Consider the following 9775-nt stretch of genomic DNA (forward strand, 5'->3'; position numbering starts at 1 on the left):
ATTTCAGCAAAAAAAAAAATGTTTCCTTTAGTGATCCTTTAACTGAAGGTCAAATGCAGGATAGAAGGAAATTAAATGCTGGTTAGAAGTCAATAGTGGTCAAATGCAGGTCAGAAGGAAGTCAACCACAAGTCAAATGCAAGTCAGAGGTGTCAGGTCTGCCAGAAGATTCCAACCGTCACTCCGGTTTCCTGACCAGAGATCCTGCAGCCAGTATTAAGGGACTATTTTTTTTTATAGCGCAAAAAAAAAAAAACGCGGAGGTGATAAAATACCACCAAAAGAAAGTTCTATTTGTGGGATAAAAAGGACGCCAATTTTGTTTGGGAGCCACGTTGCACGACCGCGCAATTGTCAGTTAAAGTGACGCAGTGCCGAATAGCAAAAAGTGGCCGGGTCCCTTAGCTGAATAATGGGCCGGGGCTGTTTCAATTTTCCATGAGCGTCTAGGAGGATCTCACACCTATGGCACATACATATCCACATATCTTCCAAGCTGGAACCAGTATGGCACATACATGTCCACATATCTTCCAAGCTGGAACCAGTATGGCACATACATGTCCACATATCTTCCAAGCTGGAACCATTATGGCACATACATATCCACATATCTTCCTAGCTGGAACCAGTATGGCACATACATATCCACATATCTTCCAAGCTGGAACCAGTATGGCACATACATATCCACATATCTTCCAAGCTGGAACCAGTATGGCACATACAGTGGGTGACCGCGATATTGTGTCAATCTCGCTCCCTTTCTCGGCGAGATTGACCACCTGCGAGCCCCATCGCGGGAGCCAGCGCCGAGCTGGCTTGCCGCGATAGAGACAAAGCCGTCATAGAAGCGACGGGGATCCGACTTGGATTCTCGCCAATTCTAGCGTCGGCATTATGCATCCCGAGAGGGAGAACTCCACGCCAAATGTTAAATAAAAATCCGGCATGGGTTCCCCCCCAGGAGCATACCAGGCCCTTGGGTCTGGTATGGGTTGTAGGGAGACCCCCCCCTACGCCGAAAAACCGACGTAGGGGGTCCCCCTACAATCCATACCAGACCCGTATCCAAAGCAGGCTACCCGGCCGGCCAGGAAGGGAGTGGGGACGAGCGAGCGCCCCCCCCTCCTGAGCCGTACCAGGCTGCATGCCCTCAACATGGGGGGGTCGGGTGCTCTGGGGCAGGGGGGCGCACTGCGGCCCCCCCACCCCAGAGCACCCTGTCCCCATGTTGATGAGGACAGGGCCCCATCCCGACAACCCTGGCCGTTGGTTGTCGGGGTATGCGGGCGGGGGGCTTATCGGAATCTGGAAGCCCCCTTTAATAAGGGGGCCCCCAGATACCGGCCCCCCACCCTAAGTGAATGAGTATGGTGTACATCGTACCCCCACCTATTCACCTGCAAGCAAAGTGGTATAAACACAAATAAACAACACAGGGTATTAAAATATTTTATTAGTCTGCTCCGGAGGCCCCCCTGTCTTCTTTAGCTCTTTTAGCAGGGGAGGCTTTCTGAATCTACCCCACTGACTAACCAGTTGGAAAGTGGGGCATGTACTATCTGTGTAATTCAAAGATGCATTTAGCGGTTTGCTTAGAGTTCAGCCTTAACGTTCCCCCATCCGGCGGCCAGCGCGGAGTGCGACCGCTTACGTTAAACTCCCTCTTATAATAAAATATTTATAAGAATAAGCCGGCGTGTAATAAAGCGTGACTGTAAAAATGAGGTATATATAAGGAATTGTTTGGCCGCTGACAGATGGATGTCGCTTTTATGGGACTCTGTCTCCAGGTTTGCAGCAAAGATTCTATCAGCGGGATATATGGGGACCAAATCCAATCACGTCAAGATCGCCGAAAAGTCTGTGCTGTCACAGCGCCCCCTTCTGGACTGACACTGCATAGCCAATCCAGATAGAGAACTAACTAAAGTGGCTTGTTTATATCATCATCGTTATTATTATTGGGGTGGATTCAGGTAGGGGCGCACAATTTAAACGGCGGCGCAGCGTACCGTATTTACACTACGTCGCCGTAACATACAGGAGAAAGTGCTGTATTCACGAAGCACTTGTTCCGTAAGTTGCGGCGGCGCAGCGTAAAAGGGGCCGGCGTTAGCGCGCGTAATTCAAATGATCCGGTAGGGGCGTGGATCATTTAAATTAGGCGAGTTCCCGCGCCGAACGTACTTCGCATGCGCCGTCCCTAAAATTTCCCGACGTGCATTGCGGTAAATGACGTCGCAAGGACGTCATTGGTTTCGACGTGGACGTAAATGGCGTCCAGCGCCATTCACGGACGACTTACGCAAACGAAGTAAAATTTTCAAATCGCAACGCGGGAAAGACGTCCATACTTAACATTGGCTGCGCCTCCTAATAGCAGGAGCAACGTTACGACGAAAATGACTTATGCAAACGACGTAAAAAACTACCGCCGGGCGCACGTACGTTTGTGAATCGGCGTAAGTATGTAATTTGCATACTGTACGCTGACAACTACGGAACGCCACCTAGCGGCCAGCGTGAGAATGCACCCTAAGATACGACGGCGTAAGAGACTTATGACAGTCGTATCTTAGGCTAATGTCGGCGTATCTTGCTTTCTGAATACAGAAAATAGATACGCCGGCGTAGCTTTAAATTTACGCGGCGTATCTATGGATACGCCGGCGTAAATCGTTCCTGAATCTACCCCAATATTATTATATATTTTGGGCTAGATTTAGATAGCCCTGCGTAATTTAGTGCTGGCGTAACGTATCTCTGATACGTTACGCCGCCGTAAATTAGGGCGCAAGTTCCTTATTCATAAAGAACTTGCGCCCTAAGTTACGGCATATGTGGGCCGGCGTAAGCCCGCCTAATTCAAATGGGGATGATGTGGGCGTGTTTTATTTAAATTATTGTTGACCCCGCGTATTTTACATTTTTTACGAACGGTGCATGCGCCGTTCGTGAAAGAATCCCAGGGGAAGATTCAGGTACCTTTTGCGGCGGCGTATCTCCAGATACGCCGCCGTAATTTGAATTCCGCGCCCGCCTAGCGTTACGCCGATTCACATAGGCAGTTACGCTGAAAAAAATAGGCTTCCTCCACCGACGTAACTTGATTGCGGCGGCGTAGAATTGTGTGCAATATAACTTTGTTGTCGGCGTAGAATATGCTAATTTCTTAGATACGCCAATTCACAAACGTACGTGCACCCGGCGTTCGTTTTTTACGTCGTTTGCGTTAAGGCTTTTTCCGCGTAAGGCTGCTCCTGCTATTAGGAGGCGCAGCCAATGTTAAGTATGGACGTCGTTCCCGCGTCGCGATTTTAAAATGTTGTAAGTCGTCCGTGAATGGCGCTGGACGCCATTTACGTTCACGTCGAAACCAATGACGTCCTTGCAACGTCATTTACCGCAATGCACGTCGGGAAATTTTAGGGACGGCGCATGCGCAGTACGTTCGGCGCGGGAACGCGCCTAATTTAAATGATCCACGCCCCCTACCGGATCATTTGAATCACGCGCGCTTACGCCGGCCCCTTTTATGCTACGCCGCCGCAACTTACGGAGCAAGTGCTTCGTGAATACAGCGCTTGCTCCTGTAATTTACGGCAAATTATTGGCAAAATATTGGTGACGCAAGACCGTCAATTTCGCTCACCCCAAGCTGTCTTTATACAGATCAGGCTCACCTGTATAGATGAAAAAAAAAAATGATAAAGGAACTTCGCTTTGCCTTTGAAAAGGATTCCATTTTTGGGATTGTCGTCTTATTTACAGGAGATAATGAGGCCCCCGGTGTACGGAGGTGCCCACCCCATTCCAGAAATCCTGCAAATTAATATCCTCGCGTGCTTTTATTTAAGACGCCGGTAAACGGCTGACTGACGCATCTCATTGATTTCATCTCGAAAGCAGGAGCGTGGTTGATGTGAGTCTCGGAGTCCTCAGGCAGATGACCCCCGCGCCCCCTTTTGCGGATACTTCACCGCGCTCTGCGGAGAAGAAGCTTTGAGGAAAGACGCTGTGAACCTGCGATGATGAATACACAATGCGTATCACAGGAGGCGCGCGGCGTCTGCTCATCGCTGTGGCTGCCGTCCAATCAGAGCTTGTAGAATAATATCCACCTGTGTCATCCCGGGGAGTCTGCAGCTGTAACATTGTAGCGTGATTAATATATAATTGACTGCCGCATGATACAGAGGAGTTACGGAGATGAGATCTCATGAGGAGTCTTCCCAGGAATTTACTCAAATACAGGAAAGCAATACCCCCCCTGCCCCCCAGGCATTGTGTACAAAGCATTGCAAAAAAAAAAAGCAAAGCTGATGGCGTTTTTTGATTTTTTAAGGCGATTTCACTGCGCAGGACATCGTACAATGCGCCAATCCTAGGGGTATCTTTATGGCAACCCACCCAGTGAAAATACATGTACATTTGTTCTGTTGGGCAAAAAAAAAAAAAGAATGCTATTAGGATATTTCCTGTGCTGGGTGAATATTTTTTATTTATTGAGGACGGGTTCACACGCACACACACGATATTACCAAAAGTATTGGGACGCCTGCCTTTACACGCACATGAACTTTAATGGCATCCCAGTCTTAGTCTGTAGGGCAGAGGCGTTGCTAGGCGGGTGTGGGCCGAACCCGGGTGACAACGGCCACAGGGCTGACACCCGTGGGTAGCAGCACCTCTAACACCGCCCGCTGCCTGATCAGCTGTGCCGCACACCGCCGTGTACCTCAGGAGGGTGGACCGAAGCCGCCTCCTCTTCTCTGTTTACATCCACAGAGGAGGAGGAGTAGTATATACTGCTGGGGGTTTGCACTGAGGGGGGGGTCTGTAATGCTGGGGGTCTGCACTGAGGGGGGGTCTGTAATGCTGGGGGTCTGCACTTGGGTGGGGGTGTCTGTACTGATGGGGGGTCTGCACTTGGGTGGGGGTGTCTGTACTGATGGGGGGTCTGCACTTGGGTGGGGGTGTCTGTACTGGTGGGGGGTCTGCACTTGGGTGGGGGTGTCTGTACTGATGGGGGGTCTGCACTTGGGTGGGGGTGTCTGTACTGGTGGGGGGTCTACACTTGGGTGGGGGTGTCTGTACTGATGGGGGGTCTGCACTTGGGTGGGGGTGTCTGTACTGATGTGGGTTCTGCACTTGGGTGGGGGTGTCTGTAATATTTTTTTTTTTTTGAAAAGCCCATGGTGTGTGAAAAACACCCAAAAACTCCACCCGGTGCCAAACAAAGTGCACACACATAAAGAGTGACACAAAATGGGCAACGGGTGTTTACACTGCCCTCCACTAGGAAGGACCTTACCCTGATCCCCCGGGGCGTTAGGCTCCAGACGGGGACTGAGGTACTCACATGACCCACCTGGCCGAAACCAGACGGACCCCGTTTTCTGGAGGGTCTGCCGAAACAGACCCACCCAGTACTAGGTGGGGCTCCCCCGAAGGGGCACCCCATGAGAGTAGGCGAACTAAGCCAGAAGGCCATGTCCACCCACTCCCAAGACGTTCAGGGCAGGCCCGAGGACCTACACCCTACTAATCACACATTTTGCAAAAGCGTTCGATACAGTTCCGCACACACGGCTCATGTGTAAGGTAAGGTCTACAGGATTGGATATATCAGTTTGTAAATGGATAGAAAACTGGCTGAAAGACAGAATTCAGAGAGTCGTGGTTAATGATTCTTACTCTGAATGATCGAAGGCTATCAGCGGTGTACCCCAAGGTTCAGTGCTGGGACCCTTACTTTTCAATATATTTATAAACGATATTGGGTCTGAGATCAAAAGTAACATTTCTGTCTTTGCAGATGACACCAAGCTATGCAGTGGAATAACGTCCTTGCAGGATGTCTCCAATTTACAAGCCGACCTCAATGCTCTGTCTGATTGGGCGACTAAGTGGCAGATGAGGTTTAATGTAGATAAATGTAAAGTTATGCACTTGGGGGCTAAGAATATGCATGCATCATACATACTAGGGGGAGTACAACTGGGGGGGTCTGTAGTGGAGAAGGATCTGGGGGGATCCGTAGTGGAGAAGGATCTGGGGGTTTTAGTTGATCATAAGCTCAATAATGGCATGCAATGCCAAGCTGCGGTTTCCAAAGCGAGCAAAGTCCTTTCTTGTATAAGAGAGGTATGGACTCCAGAGAGAGAGAGATATAATTTTGCCCCTGTACAAATCATTAGTAAGACCTCATCTGGAATATGCAGTTCAGTTTTGGGCACCAGTTCTCAAAAAGGATATAGGAGAACTGGAGAAAGTGCAGAGAAGAGCAACCAAACTGATAAGAGGCATGGAGGAGCTCAGCTATGAGGAAAGATTAGAAGAACTAAATTTATTCACTCTTGAGAAGAGGAGAATAAGGGGGGATATGATCGGCATGTACAAATATATAAGAGGTCCATATAGTGAACTTGGTGTTGAGTTATTCACTTTACGGTCATCACTGAGGACAAGGGGGCACTCTTTACGTCTAGAGGAGAAGAGATTTCACCTCCAAATACGGAAAGGTTTTTTCACAGTAAGAGCTGTGAAAATGTGGAACAGACTCCCTCCAGAGGTGGTTCTGGCCAGCTCAGTAGATTGCTTTAAGAAAGGTCTGGATTCTTTCCTAAATGTACAGAATATAACTGAGTACTAAGATTTGTAGGTATAGTTGATCCAGGGTAAATCCGATTGCCTCTCGGGGGATCAGGAAGGAATTTTTTCCCCTGCTGTAGCAAATTGGATCATGCTCCGCTGGGGTTTTTTGCCTTCCTCTGGATCAACTGTGGGTATGGAGTTGGGTGTATAGGATTTTACTGTGTTTTTTTATTTTGTTTTTTGTGGTTGAACTGGATGGACTTGTCTTTTTTCAACCTGACTAACTATGTAACTATGTGACAAAACGTGTAACGAACCAACAAAAAGATACAAAAAAGTGACAAACACGGGGATGAAAAATAAGAAAGTGGGGGGGAAGGAAGGTGGGAAGAGTGAAAAGTGAATTTGTGTATCACAATGGCCGCCCCTCCGGCCAGGAATCAAAAATTCCTCTGGTCCTAGCCAAAAGGCTCGGCTCTAGAGGCAGGTGTGAAAAAAGTGTGTGTGGTGACGTGACCAAGGTGCCAATACTCGAAGTGCCCCTCAACACTTGTGCAAGTACGGCACCCCTGGACTGCCACTCCAGGGGCACAATCACCACAGGCTTTTCTCTCAACCCTGTCCTTGACCTTGACCAACAGTCCAGACCGTGCAGCACCCACCCCAGTCAGGAAGGTATGAAGCTCTGAGAGATTGGGGAGATCCCGTGCCAGAAGGCTCAACCACTACTCCCATCACTCCTGCCTAATCACAATCGGGAAATATTAGCCGCTTCCCGGTGGGAAGGAGGAGCCAGCGTTCTCTCCCGAAAAACTGTCCGGGGCAAGCACCCCAGAAGGCCAGGGACCCGACCCTTCAGCTTCGACCCAATGGTTCTCCATCCCCATCAGGAGGCTTTCACCATTACGACAGCAGGTTTTGCATCTGCCACCGCCATCCCTTTCCACCTCGCCCGTGTACTGGGGACGGTTAGCATAGCGCCACACCCTGGAAACGGATAAGAACAGATACTACACTTGATCTCAGCCAAAAGGCCGAGAAGCGAATGAAGGAAGGAAGGAAAGATAGAAGGAAGGAAGAAAGAGTGGAGGGAAGGAAGGAAAAAAGAAAGGAAGAAAGTCAGTAAAGAAGGTAGAAAGTCAGGAAAGAAGCAAGAACGGAAGAGAAGAAAGGAAGGAAAGTAGGAAGGAAGGAAGAAAGGAAGGAAGGAAGGAAGGAGGGAAGGAAGGAAGGAAGGAAGGAAGGAAGGAAGGAAGGAAGGAAGGAAGGAAGAAAAAAAAAGGAGGGAAGGAAGGAATGAATTATAAAAAAGGGACAAAACACATCTGTAGAGAGATGGTGCTGCTCACCCCGAAAATGATATCAAGGTTATTTTCCCCAATGGGGTTTTTGGGCAGCTCAATTAATGAATTAGGATACAATGTAAAAGAAAAAAGGTTTTTATTGGATGACACGTACAAAAAGGGGTGATAATGGGGTAGTTAAGATATGAGTTGCGGTAATACAAAATCGTTAAAATTCCATACATTTAACAAGACACAATAAATTGATATACAGCTTGGCATGTGTAGGTACAAGCATATAGCAAATTCTAACGCGTTTCGACCATAAAGGTCTTCTTCAGAGGTTTTTGTTGTAACTGAAAGAAATTTACAAAAAATTATTATTATGTATTTTATCGACTATCCCCCTCCTGGAAAGAAGGAATTAAGGAAGGAAAAGAAGGAGGGAAGGAAATGAAGGAAGGAAGTCAGGAAGAAAGGAAGGAAAGAAGGAAGGCTTCAAGGGAAGGAAGGAAGTCAGGAAGGAAGGAAGTCAGGAAGGAAGGAAGTCAAGAAAGAAGGGAGGAAGGAAGGAAGGAAAGAAAACAAATGCAGCCACCACATCTCAGGCCCCGTACACACGACCGGATCTGTCCGCTGGGATTTATCCGCGGATCAGTTCCAGCAGATAGATCCGGTCGTGTGTACGGCCTAGCGGACATTTTCCAGCTGATAAAAATCCAGCCGATGGATTTTCAGCGGATGAAAATTTCTTAGCATGCTAAGAAATCTATCCGCTGGAATCCTGTCCGCCGGACTTATCCGGTCGTCTGTACAGACTCACCGGATAAGTCCGTCCGATCCCATCCCTCGCATGCGTCGTATTGATTCGACGCATGCGTGAAAGTATTTACCTTCCAGGGTCGCGCACGTCGCCGTGTCATCGTCGCGGCGACGGCGCGGCCACGTCGCCGCGGATGTATTCCGCGGGGATTTTGATCTGATGGTGTGTACAGCCATCAGATCAAAATCCGCCAGAGGATTTATCCGCTGGAAACGGTCCGTCGGACCGTTTCCAGCGGAAATCCTCTCGTCTGTACGAGGCTGTACGAGGCCCAAGGACAGGTAAGCCGCAATATATGAGAGTTCTTGGTCTGGAGTTTAGATACACTCTGATAACTGGTTTCTAAAGTCTATGGCGCTTCATTTAATACGAATGTTCTTTGTCCTTTTGAACACATGGGAATACAAATCATTGAGAACAATTTTAGATAAAGTTTGCACAATTATTAGGTCTCTTCCATTGTCAGGCCTCCGCCATTTGCCGCATTGTCTGGTCGCTTCAAGGTGAAACTTTACTTGTCGTTCGCCAAGTTTCTTTTTTCCTCCCCTGAAGCTGAAACGCGCCTTTCTTGTAGCGCTCTGTGTTCGGGTTCAGGGTTGACGCGTTCGGTACAACAGTTCAATTCTTCTCTTGCATATTGTGTGTTTCAGATATAACAAAGCGCGATCTGGGCCGCGGGAACAATGGCGGCGTCCTTCAGGAGTAAACAGAAACATTTGGATGTTTTTTTCCTTTGGAGCCGGCGGCGAGTCCGTGGCTCGCGCTTTGTTGAATCCTGGGTACACGGATCTCCAGAAGCAGCTGTGCTGGGATTTCAGACTCCAGCGCTGCTCTTTTGTTGCTTGCGAATCAGAATCAGATTGTGAACAGCGGTAACGGCAAACAAAAGAACTTCAGGTGCGTCTTTGTAAAAAAAAAAAAAAAAAAGATCTAGGTAAAGGTTGCATTTTTTCATCAAAGAGATTGGATGCCCTGGAAATATAATACGGCGCGATGAATGGAGGCCGCAACATATTTACTGTTGTGTCTTTGTTTGATCCGAGGTTTAAAGCTGAACTCCGACCAC

The 9775-nt window shown here is 48.5% G+C and overlaps 1 pseudogene; it reads right to left on the reverse strand.

The window, feature by feature from the left end:
* Nucleotides 1–7566: 7566 nt before the first annotated feature.
* Nucleotides 7567–7649, reverse strand: LOC120944526 (annotated as a pseudogene).
* Between the last annotated feature and the right edge of the window lie 2126 nt (nucleotides 7650–9775).

The sequence above is a fragment of the Rana temporaria genome, chromosome 6 (assembly GCF_905171775.1).
Source record: "Rana temporaria chromosome 6, aRanTem1.1, whole genome shotgun sequence".
NCBI lineage: Eukaryota > Metazoa > Chordata > Amphibia > Anura > Ranidae > Rana > Rana temporaria.